The sequence below is a fragment of the Mirounga angustirostris genome, unplaced genomic scaffold (genome assembly GCF_029215605.1).
Source record: "Mirounga angustirostris isolate CCGP_5_RB_7025 unplaced genomic scaffold, mMirAng1.0.hap1 SCAF_8, whole genome shotgun sequence".
NCBI classification, from domain to species: domain Eukaryota; kingdom Metazoa; phylum Chordata; class Mammalia; order Carnivora; family Phocidae; genus Mirounga; species Mirounga angustirostris.
In genome coordinates, this window is record NW_026991716.1 from 48,818,370 (window position 1) to 48,846,298 (window position 27,929).

The 27,929-nt window shown below is 42.7% G+C and overlaps 1 long non-coding RNA gene across 1 annotated transcript in view; it reads right to left on the reverse strand.

The window, feature by feature from the left end:
• Positions 1-4,840: 4,840 nt before the first annotated feature.
• The window catches only part of LOC135365572 (uncharacterized), a 65,909-nt gene continuing 42,820 nt past the window's right edge, over positions 4,841-27,929 (reverse strand). The window contains exons 3-4 of the long non-coding RNA XR_010413657.1: positions 16,652-16,875; positions 4,841-5,685 (exon numbers count right to left, since the gene is read on the reverse strand). This is a non-coding gene — a long non-coding RNA (uncharacterized LOC135365572). The remainder of the gene's footprint in view (positions 5,686-16,651; positions 16,876-27,929) is intronic.

The window sequence follows — 27,929 nt, forward strand, 5'->3', positions numbered from 1 at the left end:
TGGAGTTTCCTCAAAAAGTTAAACATAGAACTACCCTACAATTCGGTAATCACACTATTGGGTATTTACCCCCAAAATACAAAAACACTAATTCAGAGGGATACATGCACCCCATGTTTATTGCAGCATTATTTACAATAGCCAAACTATGGAAACAGCCCAAGTGTCCACTGATAGATGAATGGATAAAAACATGGTGTGTGTGTATATATATCTATACACATACTATATATATATATATATATATACACACACACACACACACACAACGGAATATTACTCAGCCATAAAAAGAATGAAATCTTGCCATTTGCAACAACATGGATGGAGCTAGAGAGTATAATGTTAAGAGAAATAAGTCAGTCAGAGAAAGACAAATACCATATGATTTCACTCATCTGTGGAATTTAAGAAACAAAACAAATGAGCAAAGGGAAAAAATGAGAGAGAGAGAAAAACCAAGAAACAGACTCTTAACTATGGAGAACAAATAGATGGTTACCAGAGGGGAAATGGGTGGGGGGATGGGTGAAACAGGTGATGGAGATTAAGAGTACACTTATCATGGTGAGCACTGAGAAAAGAATAGAATTGTTTAATGATTGTATTGTATACCTGCAACTAATATAACACTGTGTATTAACAATACTGGAATTAAAATAAAAAACTTAATGAAAAAATAAAATAAAATGGTGTCAAGAGCCTTCCAAGTTTTCCAACTCTTCAGAGAACATTTAGCTCTCAGGAATGCTTGATAGTACCATGGTACAAACAGAGCACTCACCAAACACATAATGTCACCCTGAACTTGCTCCAAAAACTCACAGCTCAAAGCCTTGCCTAGGAGACCCTCTCGTTTCTGTGAACTTCCAATTTTCCCCTCTCCCCAGGTAAACTGGAAGTGATCTAAATGATGGGAAGCAAATCAAACAGCAGAGTCACACACCTACCATTTGAGTGGACTGACGTTATACATGGAAGCCCCTAGAACTGTGTCTAGAACCATCAACTTTTTTTAGTGTATGTTCCTACATAGGGTTTTTAATAATTACAGATGTGATTATACTGTATATACAGCTATACATTTTGCTTTTTCACTTATTTCATCAGTATTTTCACCCACATTACATTCATTACATTTTTTTTAAGTTTATTTATTTAAGTGATCGCCACACCCAACATGGGGCTCAAACTCACGACCCTGAGACCAAGAGTCGCCTGCTCCCCTGATTGAGCCAGCCAGGCGCCCCTCATTACATCTTTTAAATTACTTTGTCATAAAATACACTCATGCTTAAAAAATAAATAAATAACATAGAAGTGCGTGAAGTGAAAAGTAAAATCTCCCCTCCCTTCTGTTTCCTAAACCCAAGAGGTACTAGTTCTGGTAAAGTCTTCCAGCGCCTTTTTATCTATGAGTGTCTGTCTGTGTCTAAGCAAGCGTGTTTATGTATAGATTAATTTTTCTTTACATTTATGGGATCAATCTAAACATCACTTTTGGCAACCTGCTTTTTTCACCTAGTAATGTATTTTGGGTTGTCAGATTTAGCAAATAAAAATACAGGGTGCCTTGTTAAATGTGAGTTTCAGATCAACAAGAATTTTTTTTTAATGTAAATATGTCTCAGATACTGCATGAAACAAACATACTAAAAAACGATTCATTGTTGATCTGACATTCAAATTTCACTGGTCGTCCTGTCTTATGTACTACAAACACATTTCTGTATCTGCACTTTAGATCTGTTTGTTTAAGTTGTCATGTCTAAATGTGGCCAGGCAGTCTTGGTTGGTAATAGAAGTAGAATCAGGCGTAATTTTTCTCTTCTTATTTTTCCTTATTTGTCATTACCAAAGGTTTATCACTATAAGTGCTTTGTAGGGAGATTAGGTCCTGTGAGCTGGAAGTCCTCTTCACCCACAGAGCACATTGATTGGTGAGGTGAAGGAAGCCTGTGAGTGAGACTGTGGAATGTTCTATTACTCTGCCTTATAGAGGCAGAAGACCCCCTGGGGCAGCCAGGAGGAAGGAACTAAGGAGAAGACCAGGCCAGCACCTCAGGAGGCCCCAATCTCTGCTGACTTCCTCAAAATCATCTAAGTCATCCCCTAGTGCCTGGGATTGGTGGGGTTGGCAGAATTTTCTTGGTGGGGTGTCCTGAGCCCAGACTAGGACTTGTATAGAGCCCTAGGTTCCCAATGGGCTCTGGCCCCTTTTCTTCCTTTTTGGGGCAATCTCTGATCCTCTATCTGCCCCCCCACTCCCCACATGTGGTTGACTAGATGCCCTGAGGAGCACGGGAGACTTTGTACCTATGGGGTCTTCTGGAGGCCCTGATGCTGGACCCCAGTTCCAGAAGGGAGGTTTGGCAAGTGGATCATCTCCGCTATCTCGCTCAGTATTTCTCACATGGAACTGCATGAGATTGGGCAGCCAGCGTGGGGCTGACACGCTGATTTTGAGTGACTCAAATTGTTTATACCGACAAGGCCCTGGCAAAAAAATGTTGTCCCCTCCATCCCCACAACGCTTGGGGTGGCCCTGGAGAAAACAAGCAAAAGGAAGGAGCAGGGAATGGGAAGTTGGAAAAAGGAGGGTACAAGTTGATAAAAGTCTGAGAGAAACCAAGAAACACAGCTGAGAAGGAATCTGGGGAATGTCTATGGGCAGGTGTCTAAGAATTTTGTATATACTAACTTGTTTCATCCTCACAACCCTAGGAGGTAGGAGCTATGATCACCCCGATTTACAAAAGAGGGGGAAGGAAAGAAGGAAGGAAGGGAAGAAGAAATTGATTGGAGTCCAGAGAAATTAGGTAACTTACCCAAGAATACACAGCAGCTAGAAAGTGGTAGAGATGGCTTTTGGTCAATAGAGTTGACTCCAGAGTCTATGGTCTAAAACACTTGGCTACATGTGACTAATGTGGATTTTTAACTTGTTAACTGAATAGTGTGTGATAGGACTACTTCCCATTGCCCCCAACTTTCCAGTAAACTCTACTATACTCATGAATGACTTGTTATGTTCTAAATTTTGCTTTGTTTAGAAACCAGTAAAGAAGTTATTTCTTGTTTAGATCTATAAAGCAAAGAAGCAGAAATGCCTGGGCACCAGTGAACATGTGACCGTAAGACTTTCTGGAGTCCATACAAATCTTTGGGAAGGCATATGTATCAGTTAGGATACCAACAGGGAAAGCCAACACCCTCACAGGATTTAACTAAGAAATGTTTGGTGGGAAGGGTGGACAGAATTAAGGGAACTATGAAGGACGTGAAGCACCAGGGGCTAGCAAGAGAAAAGCCTTTATATTTCTTGTCCTGAAGGGGCAAAGGGAGATAACTGTGTTATCGAGTCTAGACAGAGCTGGGAACCTCAGAAGGCAGATCGCCTGCCCAGAGCTATGACCACAGAATGAAGAGCCATGGCAACACAGGAAAGAAGTAGAGAGAATAAATATCTCTTCCTCTTTCTCTTTCTGATTTCCGATATCCTGCAGGTGTTTCCACTGGCCACACCAACCAAGAAGCCAAAGGGCAGGGGACCCTGCTGAGGCAATCTAAAGTTCAGCTTCTGGAGACACAGAGGAGGCAGAGAAAGATGGTGGAGGGGCAAACATAAAATAACAGCACTGGAATTGGAACTTTAACACACCTGGGAGTGTGTGTGTGTGTGTGTGTGTGTGTAGAAAAACACTAGTTTTGGTTTGGGTTCAGGCTCTAAGTTGGGCTTCAGTTGTTCCTAGATATCCCCCAAAGCCCAGATATATCCTAAGGAGACTGACTCTGTGAAGGTATATGCTTGCCTCCCTAGGAGCCTGTGTATACCTTGAGGTCTCTCTGTGACTGAGAACACCTTTTGCGCTTGTCTGAGTCAGTGTGCCAATCTCAGGGCATGGCCGGAACCATCTGGCTTTCTGAGGCCGACAGCCAGGCATTGGTTACCTCTCTGGTGTCTTGCTGACTCTGGACTAGGCCCACGGTCAGAGGGGCTCATTCTCTTCCGATGCCAGTGATCCTGAGGAGCGAGGCATTGTAGACTATTTCTGAGTGTCAGCAGAAGTGTTCAGGACGTTGCACAGCTCATGTAAGAGAGACCACTTTATGACTCATTATTTTAAAAAATTATATAATGTCATTTGCAATCTTCACATGCTATGGAAGTGACACATGATTCTTATTTGACTAGTTATTTTCAGTGAAAGCTTCATTGAAAATAGTGGTTTTTCGTTTCATTAATTTCATTAATCTTAAGACAGAGGACTTTTAGACAAGGGTAATTATCTTTCAGAATAAATTCCTCCTATATAGGCTTTCATTTATTATCCTGAAAGTCCCATAGGGCCTACTTGTTTGGACCTGAAGTAATGCCATTTGACTCCAGAACTGCCGTCTCTTAGAAGAAGGTCAATACTATATGATCACAGTAAAACGTGACTGCCATTGTATGATCGTCTTTCTACTTTGTAAACCTGAAAATTAGAATAGGAACAATGGTTAAAGTTTTTAGGAAGCAAACTGTTGTGAAAGCCGTAACAACTCATTGGCAACAATTTGTTTTAGCAGAAAGTATCAGGTGCGTGTTGGCCATCCTGTCATCGATCAGAGGCAGTGATGATTCATATGCTCCTTGAGGATGGAGAAACGAAGGTTTTAGAAGGATGGGGCTGATGTGTTGATGTGGATTTTGTGGGGAAGGCTTATTCCAGATTCCGGTACTGGAGTCCTGTGGCTATGCTGAAGCCTTCTAGCAATTTCTGCTGTTTCTTCAACTAACCCAGGTGAGTGAGTGTTTCATCTGATTCTGATCTTTGCTTCTACCTGATACAGTGGGGGAAAAAACCAAAACCCATAATGTGGCTAATGTGATGTTCTTGATTATGTGCTGTAAGGTGATGCTGTGATATGATCTATGACATTATCTTTGAAATGTTTTGAAGAGTCATTTTTTTTTTAAAGATTTTATTTATTTATTTGACAGAGAGATAGAGAGCACAAGTACGCAGTGAGGCAGGCAGAGGGAGAGGGAGAAGCTCCACCGAGCAGGGAGCCCAATGCGGGGCTCGATCCCAGGACCCCAGGATCATGACCAAGCCAAAGGCAGCCACCTAATGAACTGAGCCATCCAGGCACCCCTGAAGTGTCATTTTGATAAGGGAAATCTGTGTCCTAAGATGGCCGACCGAGCCAGCGAGCCAGTCCCTGGCCCGGGGCTCTTCCGGGTTCTTCTTCCTGCCCCGCTTCGCGCACACGCCAAAAGTGCCCAGTATGCGGAAGTAGAAGTGTATAAATTACCCCCTTTGTTTGTGCTTGAGGCTCAGAACTTTGGAGAGACCACTCTCCTCTGAGCCCGCCAGCGTTAAATAAACCTCCTAACCTCCAAGATCTCCAGGTGCCGCTTGGTTCTTCCCTTAGGAGATCCAGTCCAGCTTCCATAACAATTTCATTCTTACTTTTCTCAGAGGAGCACTGGCCCTTTAGGTTAGAGATTTCTTGCTCTTTTTTTTTTTTCTCTCTTTGTTTTTCAGTGTTCCTTATCATCTTGGCTTTGGCTCTGTGGTTATTTCAAGGTCGCTGTGGTCCAAATGGTTCTCAGTGAACTGATGCAGCCTCTTAGGGTTGGCTTCCAGGTCCAAAGCCCTCCCAGGGGACAGGGGAGTGTAGAGCAGGCTGGAGAAGCTAGGAGAGAGAGGAGAGGGCCATGTTCTGAAATGCTATCCCGTTCAAACCGTCCATGTGAAGGATAAATTCCAGCAAGTACACCTTTCTGTGCCTTGCTGAACTTCTAAGATCTGAAGGCAAGCCCAAAGGACAAAAATCTTAAAAATAAAAAACCAGAGGGGCACCTGGGTGGTGCAGTCGGTGAAGCGTCTGACTCTTGGTTTCAGCTCAGGTCATGATCTCAGGGTTGTGGGATCAAGCCCCATGTTGGGCTCCCCACTCAGTGCGGAGTCTGCTTGAGATTCTCTCTCCCTCTGCCCCTCCCCCACCTCTAAAATAAATAAATAAATCTTAAAAAAATAAATAAACATAAAAAGCAGAAACCATAGAAGCAGGGCTAAACCCAAGATTCTCCCTGCCCCCCGTACAGCCAAGATACCTAAAGATACTCAGTGGAATGAAACGGCAGGCTGGGAAAAAATCTGCCTCACAGCAAAAGGCACTACCAAAAACAGACAAACAAAAAAAACTGCTGACAGGGAAAAAAAATGACAATAACAATTTCTTCTCTAAGGATCTGTAATCAGAGGCCTGCCCTTTCAAGGATCTGGGATTCCAATCTACACTACCTGCTCAGTCAGGGACACCCCAAACCCAGAAATGAAGTGACCCCAGGTTAGTGTCAGTCCTGGTACATATACACGTCCTCTCCAGAGAGAAATACCCTCATCAAGCTCCCACAGGTTATTCAAACCTGAGCTTATAATAAACAATTACCAGATGCTTTAGGAAATATTATACCATGAGTGAGACTCACCAGAACCCAAAAAACAAAACAAACAAACAAAAAAACAGTTCTAGACCCCAGTAAGATTTCAGATATTGGAATTAGCAGATATAGAACACAGAATAACTATCCATGAAATACACACTTAAAGAGATGTTACATATTTTTAGTATCCCATTTAAAAATAACAATTTTCCAATTAAGAAGATAGAGCCAAAATACTGGACAACAATAGTAGGTCAACTAAGAGGGAGTGATTAGAGGTATACAATTTTAAGATTCCTATATTTTTGGAAGCAGAATCTGCATTTTATTTTACTTGGAGCTTTGTTAAATTATATACAATTTTAAAGGTAACCACTAAAAGAATAAAAGTAGAGTGTGTAATGTACAAATAGAGTGAAAAAATAATCTGAAACACATCAGGAGAAAAAAAAAGAAACATGAAAAACATAGCAAAGAGATCACCAAAGAAGATGGCAGAAATAAATATAATTCATCAGTAATCGGAAGAAATGTATACAGTAGTCCCCCTTTACCCATGGTTTTGCCTTCTGCAGTCTCAGTCACCCACAGTCAACCATGGTCCAGGAGTAGGTGACCCTCCTTCGGACGTTTTGTCAGGAGGTCAAGAGTATCCTAACGCTACCTCATAGTGCCCACGTCATTCCCGTCACTTAATCTCATCATGTAGACATGTTATCCTCTTACATCATCATGAAAAGAAGGGTGAGGGGCAGGCGCCTGGCTGGCTTAGTCAGGGGAGCATGAGACTCTTGATCTCAGGATTTTAAGTTCGAGCCCCACATTGGTTGTAGAGATTACTTAAAAATAAAATCTTAAAAAAAAAAAGAAGGGTAAGTACAAGACAATAGGGTATTTTGAGAGAGAGAGAGAGAGAGAGAGAGAGAGAGAGAGAGACCACATTCACCTGACTTTTATTAGAGTATATTGTTATATTTGTCCTGTTTTATTATAAATTATTATTAATCTCTCACTGTGCCTAATTTATAAATTAAGCTTTATCATATGTACGTATGTATAGGAAAAACCAGTCTCTATAGAGTTCAGTACTTTTGCGGTTTTAGGCACCTGGGGGTCGTGGTTAAGGGAGGATTACTGTACCGATGTTTTTTTAGCCTCAAAAATAATGTTTCTGATTGTAAAAGTGCTTTCGCCCTCCCTGTGTGTGGCCTTGGAGCAGTGCCCACAGAGGGTGGTGCAGGGGCCATGGTGGCTTTCTCCTGTACCCTGGCAGCCCCTTAAGGACCAAGCATGACCTCAAGGTGCCTGGCCTGACGCAGCCATTAGCCAGCATCTGAGATTCTCCTCCTGGTGGCAGGTCACGATGGCAAATGTTTCTCTATTACGGCATCTTTTAGGATGCTTGTTTCTCACGCTGAGTCTGTATTCAACACTAAAAGGAAATGTGCCTCTGAGGGAAATGAGGAAGGTGGAGCCATGGAACCTATGTTTCCAAGGAGGAGATTATCTTGAGGGGTGCAAAGCAACCACCAGAACACCCAAAGGATGAGAAGGACCCTTCAAAATCTGGAAGCAGATCTCACTCTAGAGCAGATAATAGAAATGAAAGGAAAGCAAATCTTGAAAAAAACGGAAGGACTTGTGTTGGCTATCCAGAAAGTCAGGAAAGAAATTTTTTAGATGAATTTTTGTCCCAAGTCTGCTAAAGAAAAAGGAAGAGAGAATGAATTCTGGTGGAACAACAGGGCTCTGAGCATTGAGAAAATATTCTCAGAGCGTTTACATGGATTTTAAGACAAAAAAAAAAAAAAAAAAAGCAATGCTTTGCTGATGCTTTTTCCTTTAACTTTTACTTAAGATAGTGCTTCTAATAAAATGGATAAACATAGCTTATCCAAGTTGAAAGCAGGAATGAGAAGTACAGCCCATCCCATCTTAAAGAACTCTTACTGGTTCCCAGAGATCTCAGCCATCACTAGGTGCAGCCCACAAATAGCCTGAAGTACCTGATGTAGAGCTAGGCTGCCACCAGCTGGTGGACCATATTTGTTCCAGGAAGTACCACTGACTTGTATTTCTAGTGCTCGACCTTTGGACATTTCCTCTCTTTTGAAATGAAAGCTAAACCTAAAATCACACTTTATCCCAAATTGGCTTTGCTTGTTGCTATTTTCCACCACATAAATAGACACTGGAGCTCGCTGGGACCCCACTCTTAACTTCTCGAGAAAGGGGTTCAGAGCTGTCCAACATCTAGTTAACCACTGGATAAGCTGAGAGTCTTTCATTTGTAAGGTAAGAAATTCAACTCAAACTTCTTACGTCCCAAATCTGAATTTATTTGCTCCTATAACTAGGAAGTCCAGCTGGGGAACTGGTCTCAGAGACCCCCAACACTCAAGCCACGTGTGGATCTGGAGTCCGAGAGCAAGGTTTGCCTTGTTGTTCCCTTGCGCTCCACACTCAGCACCCTCACTGACTCAGAGGGCCTTTCCCCAAGGAAGGATCAGGATTGTTACAGCAGGAAAGCAAAGAGAAGAAAAAAAAAAAAAAAAACGAAAACAGTGTTTATCTCTTTTCAAGTTCTAAACATATTTAAAATTTTCACAACACAGATTTTTTAAAGAGCTTTGGATTTGCAAAACCAGAGACTTTTGAGAGAAGAAAGGCTTACTGAGAATCAAAAGAGCTAAACCCCAAAGGAATCAGGGGATGGGGTCTGTGCCTTAACCAACATATAGGAGAATAAATAGTTGGTGCTGGCCCCCACAGATCAAATTAGGATTGCCCAGATGTGGAGTTTGAAAGAGGAAGGGATGGAGCATGATCTGGAAGGAGGCTGGCAATTCTATGAGCAGAGGAGTGCACCTGGGGGGACTTTTCCAAGGGGAAATGGGGTCAGCACTGGGGCATTGCCCAGGCTTCTGCTCCAGCAGCATTTGAGACTAAGTACCTGATTTCAATCTCCTACTGAAATGAAAAAATATATATTTTAAATAATCTTCTCAAAAGCATTGATGACCTGGAAAAAAAGTAAAGTGTATTCAGGACAAAAGCTATAATAGGAACATGAAGTGAGAAGAACACAGAAGCTGCTCTTCCCAAACCAGTAAATATGAGTTTGAGGTTTAAGGGACTTGCCAGTTACAGAGTACAAGAAAAAAAAAAAGCCCCATAAAATAGGAGATATCAGCCTATAAAGCTGGGTTCTGTAAAGAGCCAAACCCCTTCCATGACCAGCTTCATAATTTATGGGGCTCGGTGCAAAATGAAAATGCAGGACACCTCATTCAAAATTATTAAGAATTTTAAGACAGTAATAGCAGAGCATTAAACCCAGTAAGGGGCTCTTCTGAACTCACTGCCCTATGTAACCCCTTGTGGTGTGAACTACGCGGGAGCCCAACTCCCACCATCTCCAGCAGACCTCATTTCTAAACAGCCACCACACAGCCTTCATGGGGGTTTGCAGCTGAAATTCATACTGTCTGGGTCATTCCAAAATACCTCCAGCCAGGAATTTAGTGTAAAGGAGACTTGGGTTGGTAGTGCCCCAAGGAGCTGGCCAGAATCCAAGACAAGTCCTGTCTGATGGAATCCAACTTCAATTCAAGGGCTAACATCAATCCCCCTACTTACAGAACAAGGTAAAAACAGTTCATCGTCACAAATCATATACTACACAAGGAAGCAGGCCACCATGAACAAGAACCAACAGAAATAAGAAAATTGTAAAAAAAAAAAAAAAGACCAGGGGGCACCTGGGTGGCTCGGTCAGTTAAGCCTCTGACTCTTGGTTTCAGCTCAAGTCATGATCTCAGGATCTTGAGATCAAGACTGGTGACGGGCTCCACGCTCAGTGGGGAGTCTGCTTGAGATTCTCTGCCTCTGCCCCTCCCCACCATTCATGTGCACTCTCTCTCTCCCAATCTCTCTAAAATAAATAAAATCTTCAAAAAAAAAAAAGAAAATTGTAAACAAAAAAAACTTACAAAGACTTTTCTATTGTTGGCCTTATCAGACATAGAATATTAAAAAGCAATATAGTATGTTTGTGTTTTTTTTTAATTAAGGTCCTGGGGTGACACTCCGCTACAGTTTTGCAAGATGTTACCATTGGAGGAAACTGGGTAAATAATACATGGGATTTCCCTGTATTATTCCTCATAACTCCATGAGAATCTACAATTACCACAAAATAAAAAGTTCTAATAAAAATTTGAGGAAAAGCTAGATAATATGAGCAGTGAACAGGATAATTAAAAGGATGAACAAGTAAATTTTTTTTTAAAGATTTTATTTATTTGACAGAGAGAGACATAGCTAGAGAGGGAACACAAGCAGGGGGAGTGGGAGAGGGAGAAGCAGGCTTCCCACTGAGCAGAGAGCCCGACGTGGGGCTCAATCCCAGGACGCTGGGACCATGACCTGAGCCGAAGGCAGACGCTTAACAACTGAGCCACCCAGGCACCCCAAAAGGATGAACAAGTAAATTTTTAAAAAGTAAGTAGGACATCTAGAATTGAAAAGGAAAGAAGGAAGGAAGGAAGGGAGGTGAACTGGAAGGAATGTAATGTTCCAAAGAATTTTTGCAGAGAACAAAGAACAAAGAATGTTCCAAAGAAATTTTGCAAAATGCAGCACAGAGAGAAAAAGAGATGGAAAAACCTGACCTAGAGGTTAAGAAACGAGTAGGACAGAGTAGGTAGATCTAACAGGTCCAATTAGAGCTCTCGATGAAGAGGAGAAAGTTAGAATGGGGAAGAGGAAACACTTAAGGAGCTGACAGCTGAGAATTTTCCACAGTTGGTGAAGGACAGTAATCCATACCACACATGTCATAATAAAAATGCATGACACAACAGCCATGATGAAAAGAGGATTACTTCCAAAGGAACGAGATCAGGCAACTGACTTTTTTGACAATTCATTTAGAACCTTCCCACACACACTAACAACCTTCCAATAATTTCCCATCAGCTTCCGGATAGAGGCCAAAATATTCTGCATGTTCTACAATGCCATGCGCTAATAGTCTTTAGGAGTCACCCGTCCCTCTAGCAATCTGCGCTCCACGGTCTTCTTCCAATTTCTGGTGTAACTGCTATATTCCCTCCTGACTGGAAACTTCAGGCATGACACTCCGTCTGCATCACTTCCCACTCTCTCCCTCCTTCGCCTTGTTAACTGCTCCTCATCCTGCAGGACTCAGGCCAAACTTCGCTTCCTTAGGAAGTATAGTACACATTTGTGGAATCCGTGTTCGTTCTTTGTTTGCTTAACAGCCCAACATCTGAGCTCCACTTCTGCCTCAAGGGGAGTCTTATAAATTATATACTCTGGCTGATAAGGTTTCAAACTTCATATTCAGAATAGCTATTAGAAAGTATTCAGCCTGGGTGGCTCAGTCCATTAAGCCATCTTGCTTTTGGCTCACGTCATGATCCCAGGGTCCTGAGATCAAGCCCCCCCCGCGTTGGGCTCCACACTCAGCAGAGAATGGGCTTGAGATTCTCTCCCTCTGCCCCTCCCCCAACTCTCTCTCTCTCTCAAACAAATAGATAAATTTTTTAAAAAGTATTCAGCATATGCAGTAGGACTACCAACAAGTGAAACTTATTTTCTGGGGTGGTTTAGTAAAATGTCTCCTTACTGAATAGTGAGAGTTCTGTACTTTTTTTTTTTTTTAAGATTTTATTTATTTATTTGACAAAGAGAGACAGTGAGAGAGAGAACACAAGCAGGGGGAGTGGGAGAGGGAGAAGCAGGCTTCCTGCGGAGCAGGGAGCCCGATGCGGGGCTCCATCCCAGGACCCTGGGATCATGACCTGAGCTGAAGGCAGATGCCCAATGACTGAGCAACCCAGGCACCCCTGTACTTTTTTTTAAATCAAGAAAACATATTATTTTTCTTATGTGAAGTACTCTATCTTCAGATTTTCTAAATTCCAACGCAAATTCAGTTGAAGAGTATTTAGGTGAAACACTTTTATAAAGCGGCAAAGCCATTTTTTAAGAACATAGGATCAAGAAGTCTCTCTTCCTTTTGCATGTACAAAGGGTAGAAAGTTACCAAATCCACAAAGTGTGCCAGGGTCTTACTGTCTCTCAGTACTATAATTAGTCATTCTTCTGACTTTTCAAAGCAAGATGATTTGGGCTCTAAATACATATGGCTTTGGTTCAAGTACAAAATCTTTGTTTGGGGTAGTCTGGAGGCACTCAGTGAGTTTTCAGGTGGAGGATGATATACAGAATTATTAATTTAAATGACACTCTTTATCAGAATCCTGAGAGAGGGAAACTTCATCATGAAATCTTTTTCACCCTCTTTACCTTTTCTTAAGATAGCTACTGAAAAAGCAATTTGTAGAAAAACCTTTCAGGAGTGACTTCTAAAAGATAGCTGTGAAAGCAATGAATATCAATTCAATTTTTCAGTCCAAGGAGGCATAAAAACAAACCAAAATATGTACCATGACATCTCCATTCACTTAACTCTCTTATAATCTGTACAGAACTGTACAAAATGAAAGGTGAAAAGATTCTCCTATACTTCACCCTCTTTTTATCTCCAATATTTCATGATAAAAAAGCAGATATCCTAGTAGAGCATAGCGACTCTGATTAACAATACTGTACTGCATATTTGAAAGTTGCTAAGAAAGTAGATCTTAAAAGTACTCATCACAAGAAATAATTTTTTTATAACTGTGTGGTGATGGGTAGTAACTAGACTTATCATGGTGACCATTTCACAATATATGCAAATATCAAATCATTATTTTGTATGCCTGAAACTAATATAATGCTATATGTCAACGATACCTCAAAAAAGCATATATCCTAAAATAGGTATCTATTTGCATTCATACACATTTTTGCACAAAAGCCATTATGTTGTTCTGCACCTTGTTTTTTCTTTTTTCATTTAATAGTATATAAGAAACAATTTGCCACTGAGAAGGTCTAACTGTATGAATCATGACTTTACAATAAAAGAGAATAAAAACTTTAGGACCCTTACACAGTGGTATTTTGGCCTAGCCTGAAAACCTCAGAGGCAACTAGCATTTTCAGATAAGTTTTTAGATGACTTTCGTGGCCAAAAAAAAAAAAAAAAAGGTCTCGGTTTTGGAGGTAAACCTTCCTATATTTGATTTCAAGCTATAGAATTTACCAGTTATGTGTCCTTGGGAAAGTAAATTGACCTGAGCCAAAATGGAACAAACAGCACCTAGATTACGGGATTGTTGTGAGCATCAATGAGATTATGTATATAATGTAATTAGTGCTGTGATCACATAGTAATCCTTCAGAAATTGTAGTTTTTTAAAAATGTAGGTGTGCAGGAAGCCTCCATTTTCCACATTAGCCTTCATCTTCCCTTCTAGGAAAGCCATGTGGGTCTTTAGCAGTAAGTCCTCCCAGACTTGGCATCCTGATTTAGTGACCAAGATCATTTTCTGGACCACCACGAAGCAGTTACTTAACCTGTGCACTTCAGTCATGACTAAATCTTCTTCGTTTGTATCTGAATCTTCTTTTTTACAAGAAGCGTTTCCTCTTGTTTGGCAGAACACTGTGTACCCAGTTAGGATGTCTCCAGTGTCACAGAGAAGCCCAAGCGCTCGGCATGGCTCTAGTCCCAGAATCACCTGAAGCTGGCTGCAACCCATGTTGCCATTCTTCCCAAGGTGGCCTCTCCATGACTCTCCCCATCAGCATCCTCATCTCCACTCCCTCCCTGCGCCCTGCTGCTAATGCTCTGTCTGTGTTACTTTCTGGGCTGTCTCTCGTGGGGCCCCTACACCTTTCCCACACATTAGTAAGTAACCCCTCCTGGACCTGGGGCAGGCCACCCTGACTGAAACACTTCCCAGCTTCTCCAGGACACTGGCGAAACTCTTTGGGAGTCAGGACCCACTTTTTTCTTGCCTGTGATTCTCTCTTATAAAAGCTCCATGCTCAGGCGGAAAAGGTTCAGTAAAGGCTGGGAGAAGCTCTGGCATTACAAAATAGGAATATAAAATATGTGATCGCAGGAAGCCTTCCCTGAAAGTACTTTCTTTCCATCCAAGATGAAACGCTGAGGGTTGAAGGCTGAGGGCTGAACGCTGCTCTGTCTCTGCTGGTCCCCTGTCTGTGTAGCCCACCTGTGGTTGGGTTCCTGGGCTGGTTCTCCTGGGAAACAAACCCGGGTCTCCACTGTTCCCTCTTGAGTTTGCCGCAGGAAATCCGCGCACGTGTGCTATTATGGGAAGTGTTTCAGGGCATCTGGGAAAGCCACCGTAGCCCCCGGGGCAGCTAGCTTTCGATCCGTGAAACGGACACGTGCCATGTCTCTACTCAGGTAAACCACTTTTTCAAAGAACCTCCAAATTCCCTTCTCTCCGTATCTCTAACGGAGTCTGCTGTCCTGGTTACTGCAAGAAAGCCTCATTACTCAAAGTTGTTTGAAGCAAATCTCATCTTTTACCTTCCGTTTCCACTCTTCTCCTAGTAAATTTCCAAAGGAACGTTCCCCGCTGGATACTTTATTCTGTGCTTGTTTTATTAGGACCTACCCACCTCGCCCCGGCTGCTGAAGTGCTGAGCTACCCGCCTCCGAGCTCCTGCTGCTGCTCTGCCCTGCCCTCTAGTGGCATAAGGATGTCAGAGCAGCGGCCTCTCCGCCTTTCCGCTGCTGGAGGCTGCCAAACATGAGCCTTCAGCCCTGGCAATTTCTAGTAATAGAGTTCTTGCTTGATGCAGCTCTCTTGCCAGAAGAGGATCGACTTTAAGAGATAGCAGCTGTCTTGGACCCTAGTTTGAGTCAAAGTGCCCAAGAAATGTAGGCCATCCTGATGCATACAATATGTCACTTTGGAGTAACTACTCTGGGATCCTTTGATGTGAGCCTACAATTCAGCATGCTGGAGGAAGGATGGCAAGGTGTAAGAGATGCAACCATCCATCCATCCATCCATCCATCCATCCATCCAACCATCCATCCATCCATCCATCCAACCATCCATCCATCCATCCATCCATCCACCCACCCACCCACCCACCCAACCATCCATCCAACCATCCATCCATCCATCCACCCATCCATCCACCAATCCAGCCATCCATACATCCAGCCAGCCATTCATCCACCCACCCACCCACCCACCCACCCACCCATCCAACCATCCATCTATCCATCCATCCATCCATCCATCCATCCATCCAACCATCCATCCATCCATCCATCCAACCATCCATCCAACCATCCATCCATCCTCCATCCACCCACCCACCCAACCATCCATCCAACCATCCATCCACCAATCCAGCCATCCATACATCCAGCCAGCCATTCATCCACCCACCCACCCACCCATCCAACCATCCATCTATCCATCCATCCATCCATCCATCCATCCATCCATCCATCCATCCATCTATCCAACCATCCATCCATCCACCCAACCATCCATCCATCCATCCATCCAACCATCCATCCATCCATCCACCCATCCATCCACCCAACCATCCACCCATCCATCCATCCATCCATCCACCCACCCATCCAACCATCCATCCATCCATCCATCCATCCATCCATCCATCCATCCAACCACCCATCCAACAATCCATCCATCCATTTATCTATCTAACAACTATCTGAAACTTTGTTATAAAGAAGTTGGCTAACACAATTACAGAAGCTGAGAAGTCCCATAATCTACAGTCTGTGAGCTAAAACCCCAGGAAAGCTGGTAGTATAATTCCAGGCCGAGTCTGAAGGCATGAGAACCTGGAGTGCCAATGGTGGAAGTCCCAGTCCAAGGGCAGGAGAAGACCTACATCTCAGCTCATGCAGTCAGGCAGAGAGAGAAAATTCAACCTCCCTCTGCTTTTCAGTGTTATTCATGTTCCCAGCAGATTGGATGATGCCCACATTGGGGAGGGCAATCTCCTTCACTCAGTTCACCAATTCAAATGCTTATCTCTCCTAGAAACACCCTTATAGCTACACAGAAATAATGTTTAGTCCGTTTATCTGGATGTCCCATGGCCCAGGCAAGTTGACATGTAAAGTTCACCATCCTAGGGAAAAACTATTTGAAAGATGATGTAACCTGACAAAATTAAGTAATGTGCTGGCATAATAATGAGAAGAGGTAAATGGTAGCAATGTCAGCCTTATAGACGCTACAAGATAAAGAATTCAAAATTACTAACCATCATCACACATACTTCATGAGGAAGCAGAGGAGGGGCGGCCAACCAACGTCCAGAATGAAGCCAAGAAGGAACTTCAGAGGCTGGGGCATCTCACTCTCTTGTTCTGAGATGAGGCTGGGAGCCCCAGGGAAGGGCAGAGTAGTATCCTGAGCATCCTGAAGGGAGGACAGAAGGAAGACCAAAGGGAGCAACTTCCAGATGTCCTTTCAGAGGAGGAGACTCTTTAGAAAAAAAAAAAAAAGACTCATGAGAACAGAAAGAAAGAAATAGTTTGCAACATTCTCCATCCTCTGTGTATTCATTTTCGTTTTAATGTTATTTTTGGGGGGATAACATATTTTCTCTTCAAACCATTCCAGGCATTGAAAGTACAAAAAGTTAGCATAGAAGATTCAGTTCATTTCTGCTGCTCAGGAGAAGAAGGTGAAGATGCCCATATCCCAACTGGAATTTTGTGTTTTCCCTCTGGAAAGTCACCAGTGTATCACTCAGTAGGCTTCCACTCTGACTTCATATTAGAATAATCTTGATATTTTCTTTTTTAAAAAAATTTTTTAAGGTCTTATTTATTTGAGAGAGAGAGAGAGCACGAGCAGGGGGAGGGGCAGAGGGAGAGAGGAGCAGGCTCCCAGCTGAGCAAGGAGCCCGATGCAGAACTTGATCCCAGGACCCTAAGATCACGGCCTGAGCCGGAGGCAGATGTTCAACCAACCGAGCCAAACCAGGTGCCCCTAATCTAGAGATTTTCTAAAATTAAATCGCAACTGGGAGGGGGTATGGGGCTGGACATTTTGATTGGGAAGCTCCCCAACTGACCTTGGTGTGGCCAGGACTAGCCCATTCCATTAGCACTTGGCTAATGTACAGTGTACTCCAGGCACATTTGGTGGATTAGGTAGACATTTTGGAGAAATGGAGACAGGTTCTACCATGACTCCTAGACTGGCCTGCAGAGTTCCCACGTGTACCCCTACACACACAACGGGAATGATATTCAAACGGCTTTATTTCACAGCACTGTGGTCAGGTTATTGTTTTCTTCCTAAATTGCTTTTATTCCAAACCTTCTGAAATCTAGAAAAGTTTATAGTTAAAAAAAATACAACAACAACAACTGTTTCTCTGTACCAGCTACTGACTTTTATCTCTTATTTTGTATTTGGGTATTTTTTTCCCCCTGTCATGTATTCTATGTATACTGAAAGCATTTTCTCAAAAAACCCTTTCCTTCTGCCTTGTCTTTCTCCTTGACTCAGTGCCTACTGATTTGGTCTTTGAACCCCCAGCACTTTTGCTCCTTAAGTCTGTGGGGAAATGCTGCCTGCTCATGAGCCACACCCAAATCTGACTTAGCTTCTCCTCCTCGCAGCCATACTGCATTTGGAAAATGAGTGTCTTTTTTTTTTTTTTTTTAATTTTATTTATTCATTTGAGACACAGAGATACAGAGAGAGAGAGCATGAGCAGGGAGAGAGGCAGAGGGAGGAGAAGCAGGCTCCCTGCTGAGCCAGGAGCCCGATGTGGGCCTCGATCCCAGGACCCTGGAATCATGACCTGAGCCGAAGGCAGATGCTTAACCATCTGAGCCACCCAGGTGCCCCTGGAAAATGAGTGTCTTGATGAATTCACCTATGTTGGCCTTGCTGCCTAAACTGTAAGCCTGTAGAAGGAAATAACAGCTTGGATTGATTTCTCCAGTCTTGGACATATGGAAAGGGCTGAAACATTTTAGTAGATGTAAATTATCAAAGGCAAGATTCTCTTCTTCAATGTAAAACTAAATTTCAATGCAATTTTCATGTCGTGCTTGCCTGTTCTTCCTTCTACCCCTAACCTTCAGAGGTGATGCACACACTGGGTGAAGTTACGAGGTGCAGAGACTTCTCAGGGCAGAGGTCTGCCAAGCCTTCAGCCCCTTGGCTCAGAACTTCAACCTTCTGCAGGAGGAAATGTGCGAAAGTGGTCTGCTCCGCCCTCTAGTGGTCGCCAAGTTGCAGAACACCTTCAAAGACTAGGAGTTTTTACTATGTAAAAACTCTCCAGAATGGTATTGAAACTCTAGTTTGTTTAATACTCTGTGTATTACATACACAACTATTATCTCAGCCTTCATTAGCTGCTTAAATAAGAGGCTTGCAGTCCTTTGGTTAAGGGTCTGTAGTCATACATGGGAGGATCTCTCTGGAAGGGAGTTTCAGATCAGAGTCCTTACCACTGTAAATGTTGGGGGTCCCAGCAGCATCCCACAGGCCCCTTCAAATGTTTTCTCCCTTCCGTGTCCAGGTATTTTCCCATAAGGCACAGGAGCACCTGTGCAGATCAGGTCTGGTAAGGCTCCAGGTATTATAGTCCCTTAGGTTAAATACTCAAGCAAAAGTCTACAATAACAACCCAATGTGGTCCAGAACAGTTGACCTAGTATGTACCCCCAGGTGTTTAATCAAGCCTCACTGACTTAAAGAAAGTCACTTTGTTTCTGAGTTTTGTTGTTGTTGATAGTGGTGGTGGTGTGGTAATTTTTCATTTGTTTGCTGGTTTTTTAATTCAATCATGACGATAGAAACTGTGGCTGGGGTTTGGGGGAAGAAATCTAAAATATCACTGAAGCCAGCAGCTTTATGGAACCTACCACATAAAATGTCTTGATAAGGGGAAAGGACATTCTGATTCTGATCTGACCTTTCTCAGATAGGGGCTATGTAGAAGATGAGGAAAAATATGAGGAAGAACATAGCATCTGCAGAGAGAATATGCCCACGGCCTGCGAACAGTGCTGTCTTCTGTGGATGGTATTTTGTCGGCAAATTGCAAACATTTTCTCCAAATTGCAGGCACATTTTGAGTCCTGACGATGTGGTTCATGAAGCAATTTGTAGTCAGTTTCTTTCACAAAATGATGATGTTTAAGAACATCTTGCAATTAGGTCAAAGGAAAACAGTGTTTATTCTATGAGCTGAGAACAGGCTGCAAGCCTGAGTTCTCATTAACCCAGTGGTTGATTCACTAATGCCAGGCGTCTGTTGTGAAGGAAAGCATGGAAGCAGTTCCGCAGGTAACATTTTGCAAGGGGCCCTCTTTATAACAGCTGTCTGCTTGGACAAATGGTGGTGGCAATGCATGCACACCCTAATGCCTTGAAACATTTACCTGATGAAACCTTTACCACAAACTGGGTTCTTCTCACCTCAAATCCGATTGTGAGAAAATGGAGATTTTTTTCCCCTCAACAAATGTGTACAAGAGAGGTCCCTGGAAATAAGCAAGTGATCACAGATCAAAGTATTAGCCCATGCATTCTGAACAAACACAAACAGCAAGGCTCAAGAGAGAAAGCTCGGTTTTGTTTTCAGTGCTCTTAGATCACAATCGGCTCCTTCAGAGCCCCAGAGAACCAGGCGCAGAACAGTCCTTGTTCCACATTATGCTTTCCTTTTGCAGAGTTAAGGCTTTGACTGAAATGCTAACTGTGGAAAAACAGATCTGCTTAGGAGCCTGTAGGTTTCCACTTTATTCCACTTAATGATAGTGATGAAATCCCCCTCTGGTAAAGCTCCACAATCCTGTGAAAAGTGTCGAAGAGATTAATTAATGAAAAAAGAGCGATTCACCTGGTACCTCAAAGTTGACAGATGGATAGAAAATTAACCTTAGTAACTTCAGTATTCCTGCCGCCCAAATTCCTCTGTCCATTCTTTTTTTTTTTTTTTTAAGATTTTATTTATTTATTTGAGACAGAGAGAATGAGAGACAGCATGAGAGGGAGGAGGGTCAGAGGGAGAAGCAGACTCCCTGCTGAGCAGGGAGCCCGATGCGGGACTCTATCCCGGGACTCCAGGATCATGACCCGAGCCGAAGGCAGTCGCTTAACCAACTGAGCCACTCAGGCGCCCTCTTTTTTTTTTTTTTTTTTTAAAGATTTTATTTATTTATTTGACAGAGACACAGCGAGAGAGGGAACACAAGCAGAGGGGGTGGGAGAGAGAGAAGCAGGCCTCCCGCCGAGCAGGGAGCCCGATGCAGGGCTCGATCCCAGGACCCCGGGATTATGACCTGAGCCGAAGGCAGATGCTTAACGACTGAGCCACCCAGGTGCCCCTTCCTCTGTCCATTCCTGATAACACATTAAACACACACACACACACACACACACACCTCTTTTAGTCCTTTTGGCAAGTGTGTTTGTTTTCTGGTGTTTCTTCACGTGGGAGACAGGTTAAGGAGAGAAAGGATTACCTATGGGGAGGGAAGAAGCTGATTTAAGAACATTAATCTTTTTGCCAAAGGCATATACCTGGACATAGCAAGACTCTGACCTCTGTTAAGTTTAGACAGGAACCCAAACTCAAGCTCTCATCCTCAATGCCTCCTTTTCCCTCCTGTGCAGGGCTGCCCACCCCCAGTCCTTACTTCCCCTTACTGCCATCTGTCACCATCCTCCTCTTGAAGGAAAGCTGCCTTTGGAATAACCTGCCCCTCTTGGCTCTTGACTGATAAGGGCTGGAGAAAATGCTGCATGGAGACATAGCTTTGAGATTCTCTCTAATGGCAGGTGCCCACCGAAGAATCTCAAAAGATCTTCCACTTCCTTCCCACTCTTTAATTTTGTTGTGAGATCAGGGAGAGCAAATGTGGAACTTCCCATTTTAAAATGTGGGTTGTTGGGGCTGAAAATCTGAATGGAGTTGGTCTGAGCAAAATTACGAAATAGGTATTTGGTATCTTCCTTCATCTTTAGCTTCTTGCCCTCCCCATCTGCCCTCCCTTCAATTCCTCTTCCTTCCCTGCTTATTCAGTGCAGAACCTTCCAAGAGCAACTTCTCGGCTAGCTCTCAGCCCTTCCACCTTCCACCTCTTTAGCTGATCACCAGTAGGGTCTCAAGGCACACTGCATTTTAACAAGGCATCTTAATTCTCAGCTAGTGGGTAGGGATCCTCTCTATCCCCTGGGATCATGCTCCTAGAGAGGCTGCCTTGGGATAGATATGGTCAAATTCCCTGGAAAAATCAGGGAGAGTTCTAGCACTCTTACTCTCTAACTAGCATAACCTGCGAAGTGTGGATTTTCTTTAAACAGAAGATTGGCAACAGTTACTGATGTGAATTTTTCTGTTTTCATTGGCATTTTGATCTTGGATTTCTTAATACTTTAATCAAGCAGCTACTGCTTTCATGGGACACAATGATTTTTTTCAGATACAACATTTTTTTTTTTTTCCCCAAAAGGAACAAGCCTGGGTAAGCAAAGATCTGAGTTCTCATTCGTATCTGCCCCTCAGTAGCCGTATGACCTTGAGTAAGTTGCATCCATTCGTTCTACAAGCATGAGAACACCAGCTCTCTGCCAGGCCCTGGGATATAATGGTGAGGAAGGCACTGAGAAACCGGCCATTACAATGTGCTCTCCAGGAGGTTTGTCCATGGCCCCAAAGAAGAGAGAGGAATGAACTTCTAAGTCTGTTTGGAGGAGGGGAGGACCTTTCATAAAGCAGGTAGAATGCCGGCTCTGATGCTATGAAATACTTTGTCAGCCATATTAGACCACAAGCTTTTTGACAGCACCTACTGATTTGAAAACTCTATCTTGAAATACATATATATTTCTGTTGGTAATGGTGGTAGTTAACATTTGATTGCACACATGTGCCTTTCAACTTTTCAAGGTTAACAAATGTCTCACCTCCCAACTAATTGAAAGACTTTAGAACACTCTCAGCCAAAATCTCCTCCATCCTGTTTTAATTCCATCCTCTTTTTTAAAATCGCAAACCAATCATTATGATGTAGCTTTATACAATCAAGGCTTATTTAGAATTATCTAAATATTTATTAATTTCTTTGCTTATTATGCCTTTTTGCATATCACTCCTTCCATTTTAATTCAATTTTGTTCTTCCTGAAGTAGAGTTTGTTATAGGTGCACCCCCAATTATTATTATTATTACTTTAATGATAATTTAGTCTGGCATAGAATTTTAGCTTGATGACTATATTCCGTCAGCACCTTGAAGATATGAGTGCACAGTCTTCTGACTTACAGTGTTGCTATTGAGAATTCTCATATCAATCTACTCATTGTACATTTCGGGTACATTTTTCTGACTTTTGCTGCTAAGATCTTTGTCTTTGCTACTCTGCTGTTTCACTACAGTGTGTTAGGGGTGGATTTACTTTTACTTATCTTGGTCAGGACTTTGTGAACTTTCTGAATCAGATGACCTATGTGTTTCATACATCTTGGAAAATACTTAGTCATTATACCTTCCAATCTTGCCTCTTCCTCTTCCTCTTCCTCTTTTTTTTTTTTAAATATATTTTCCTTTTGGAACTCCTGTTAGGTAACATTTCATCTCGTCCTCAATGTCTCTTCATCTCTCTTCATATTTTTCATCTCTTAATCTCCCTGTGATTCATACTCACACCTACCCTCTGGTATGACAGTGCTCTCTTAGCTCTTCCAAACCTGTCTATTTAGAGTTTTTAATTTCAACAAATGCATCTTTGTGTTTGTTTCTTCCCCCCCGCCCTCATCTTTGCAGTTTTATTTGTCTCCTGATTCTTAGTGTTTTATGTCTTAAACTCTTAGGCATCCAGTCATGCTATTCGCGGTGTCTGTGGGGTCTTGCTCACTGTGGCCTGTGTTTTAGAATTTTAGACTGTGAGTTTATATCCAGTGAGCCTTTATCTGTGAAGATCCTGTGAGGCCTGGATTAGAGGCATGGTCCTTCAGCAAGCTATATATTTGCTCTGAAAACATGGTACTTTGAGTTCCATGCCTTGCATGAGGCCTGGGCCGCATCTCCTGTCTCCATGTGCATATTTATATACCAAGCTTTGGGCTACTGGGTGAACATTCTCTTCTGTCTCCTGCTTCCTCCTCAGAACAACCATGTACTTACATCCTCTGTGTTGCTCTGGTTTTCAGTTTTGGCTGCTTTCTCATACTTTCCCACAGTTTCTTATAACCTCAGCCATGCATTTAGAAGGAAGTTTGGTATAATTCATTCAGCATTTCTAAGTGTTTTATAGTTGGAGGCACTACAATTGTCTATATAGTTAGAAATGGACAACCCTATGCACTCTAAGAGCCAGAGCACAGAAGAATTTTAACTAGGTGACATCATTTCATTAGGTGAAAGGGTGGTCATATTCACTGCTAACATGCTAATGAGACTCAGCCACCGTTAACATGCTGTCACCTCAAAAATAGGGAAGGCTGGACTGCAGTGAATCAAGAACAAAACTTCTGTTTTTTAAGGGAAGAGATGACCAAGGAGAAAATGGTCAAGACGTAGGGGGCCTTGGAGATCAAGAGTCTGACGCTTAACAGACTGAGCCATTTGGGTGCCCCCATTCATCAGTTGTTTGATGGATGTTTCCTATGATGCAGAAACTGTTGGGGATTGAGTTCTTCCTCTTATAAAGCTCACCTTCTGGTGGGCAGCAATGCACCGTGAACAGTAAACAAATGATTGAATAACATAGCTGCAGATGGTAATAAAGGCTACCCAGAAATATGGGGACTGGGAGGTGTTAGTTTCCTTGAGGAAGAAGCACAAGCTGAGCCCTAAGAAATGAGAAGGAGCCAATCATGAGAGAAGCTAGCGAAGGGCTCCCCAGTATGAAGACAGTGTGCAGTCCAGCTGGTGGAGAACATAAGGAATCTGAGTGAGACACCAGAGCAGACAGACAGTCCTGGGAACACAGAAAGCAACTCTGCCAGATTTGGCCGCAGCTGGGGCTCTGATGGTACCTTTTCTGTTCTCCAATCCCCAGCTTCCCGCACGTCACTAATCCTCTTGCTAGCTGTCTTGTTCAGCCTCGTCGTTAAGCAGGCTGCCATCCACCACATCAAATATTTCTAAGTGCTTACATGAGCCGTAGGAATACCTAGAACACCTGCTTCTGTGGTATTTTATAGCTCTGGGTCCAAATCCTCAGAGCTTTCGCCATTAATGACTGTCTACGAGTTCTTGCACCTGTTTTTTTTTTTTTTTTTTAATTTTTTAATTAATTTATTTATTCATGAAAGTCAGAGAGAGAGAGAGGCAGAGGCAGAGGGAGAGAAGCAGGCTCTGCACTGAGCAGGGAGCCCGATGCGGGACTCGATCCCGGGACCCTGGGATCATGACCTGAGCCGAAGGCAGACGCTTAACCGTCTGAGCCACCCAGGCGCCCCGCACCTGTTGTTTTTATAGAATCCTGACTGTGTTCATGAGAATAACCACTAATTATGTTCTGGTTCAGTAAATATAAAATTTGCTATCATGGTTTTAGAAAATAAAGGAAGTGCTTGATAGATTGACAGAAAAATGTCTAGCTTTAATTGTAAAATTCCTGGATACCTTTTTTAGGTATAGATCTATAAAGCTGTGCTTCAAGTTAACAAGAACAAACACACAGCCATTTATGCGTGTTTGCATGTATTTATGTGATCATACTGGAAGACTGGAATTTACTGTGTTCCTTTTCTTGTACTATGACTCATTAGTAATTCCATACTCTTAATAGTTTTAAAACTATTGTTTACTTGATTTTGCTCTATTTTCATAATAATGATGTGAGGTCAGTGGTATTATCCCCCTTCTTTTACAATGATTTGAAAACTGGGTCCCCAAAAAGAGGACAGATTTGTCATCATGGCTCAACAGAAAATATTACTGAGACTAGAGTAAGGGTAAAATGTGCAGTCCATCTCTGCACTAAGTGAACAATACCAACATTTACACCTTGATTTGCATTAATTCAATATTTATTTATTTATTTATTTTTATTTTTATTTTTTTTAAAGATTTTATTTATTTATTTGACAGAGAAAGACACAGCGAGAGAGGGAACACAAATGGGGAGCGGGAGAGGGAGAAGCAGACTCCCCGCCGAGCAGGGAGCCCGATGCGGGGCTCGATCCCAGGACCCTGGGACCATGACCTGAGCCGAAGGCAGACGCTTAACGACTGAGCCACCCAGGCGCCCCTCAATATTTATTTTTTTAAAGATGTATTTATTTATTTAAGAGTGAGAGAGAGCATGCTCGAGAGCAGGGTAGGGGGGAAGGCAGAGGGAGACAGAATCCTCAAGCAGACTCCCCACTGAGCGCAGAACCTGACCCCAGGGGCTTCATGTGGGGCTCAACCTGGGGCTGGATCCCATGACCCTGAGATTATGACCTGAGCCAAAACCAAGAGTCAGTGCTCAACCAACTGTGCCACCTAGGCACCCCACATTAATTCAATATTTAAATAGCTATGTCGTTTCCTACCATTGTAGGAAGGCTACTGTGCATGTGTTTTCTTTTGAAATAAACACTCATTGGCCAAGATTCGTTATTGAATATCAAAAGAAAAAATTTCAATGTTTATACTCAGACATCTGTGATTTTATTTCCTTTACCTTATTTTTTGAAGACCTTTCTCTATGAAGTCAGGGTCTTCTACAATGAATTCTACGATGGGACATATTTCTGAAATATTAATCACATTAGAAGGAGTTACTTTCATTAATCCTTCATATAACAACTGAAAATAGACCTCGAGAGGAGCGTTGAGAAGGTTAAGCTCAGACATGAAGAACACTCAGTCGGAGGAGGATCCTGGCAGAGGTCTGCTTTCCTGGGGCACGGTCGTAATTTAATCTTAGCGTCAGAGCCACGAATGGCGCGACTCTTTGCAAGATTCAGGTTTGTCAGGTGACTTTTTGTGGTGGCAGTGTTGTCTCAGTGCTGGCGCTGTCCGCCTATCCCATCAAGCTCTTTGAGTACACACTTCACGACAAGTCAGAACACAAATCAGGAACGGGAAAGCTTTTCTGTTGCATCTATGTTGCATTTTAGGTTTTGTTTTACTTGCTCTAAGTAAGTCTCCTTACTTCTTGTTCTTGATGGCAAGGTACTCTGTTCCGCACTAGTCACCTATAAAACGCATCAGTTGGGAAAATCAACTGCTATAGAATCGCACACAGCTGATTTCTAACCAACCCTTGAATAGCTAAGCTTTGGGAGGGGGGAGAAACAAGGAGAAATAGCTCTTGGAAGCAAAGTGATGACCAGAATACAAGGCCTCCCAATCACCCTTTCCTTATTTATTAAGTTTTAGGTGTCATGGAAACAGATCAAAATCCCAGCAGTCATTGCCATGTTGTCATTTGATTGAACAAAATTTGGAAACAGAGACAATACTTGTCACAAAGAAATTGGAAAGAGCTGTGGGATAGGGTATAATTATTAGGTTGGGTGGGCTGGTGTAAGTTCTCTTCCTCCAACCCTACTTACAAATGTCTCCCTTAGGGCAGAATTTTGAATCATTCAAGATTCAAATAATGAAATTAGGAATTTTCTAAATTAATAACAGCTAATGTTTACTATATGATAAGTGTACAGCAAGTGACTTATATATAACAGGCTAATCCTCCCAACTACCCAGTGAGCCTGGTACCTCAGCCCCTTTATACAGATTAGGAGGTAGATGTATTTAAGCACCTTGTCCAAGGCCATACAGTAAGGAAGGGATGGAACAAGATTCGAACCCAGATAACCTCACCCAAGGCCTAAGTGCTTCATCACCAGGACATGGAGCATTGCTTGCTTGTTCTGTGCAGGGCATCTTTCTGGGTATGTCCTCAGGAATCTGACATTCTAGTATGGAAGGAAGTCAAGAGTCTGGGAAGAGGAGTTATAATGTAAAGTCCAAAATCCTTTGCCTAGTCCTCATGGACCTTTATTTTGTGATTCAACTTATTTTTCCAGTCTTTTTACCTACTACCTACCATTTTCCTACCTGAACCCTGGTGTCATTATGACGTTTCTAGAGAAGCTCTCACCTTCACAGCTCTGTTCATTGGTTTACTACTAAAATATGCTTTTCTCCGTCCCCGTTCAGATTTTCTCTAGGCTGTCCATGAAGCACTCCTTACACTTGAACTCATACCATTCCTTCCCTCCTCTTACAGTAACTGCTGTGACCAGGCATAATTCTGTGTGCTTCACATCTCTCACTGACGCAAGCCTTGAGGACACCTAGAAGGGTGTTCCGGGGGCAGGGAATGGAAAATTCAAAGGCCCCAATGCAGGAGTTTGTTAAGCATGTACCAAACCACAAGAAGGCCACTAACATCTAAGAACAACAGAGCAAAAATGAGCTATGTGAGCACTCAAGGCCAGGGGTCTTTCCATGTGTCCTGGATAACCCAACACTCAGGCTTGCCTGTTGGAGTGGTTCTTTGGAATATTATCACAATTGTTTTGTGTGTGGACTTAATAACATAACCTCAAAAGAGAGGAAA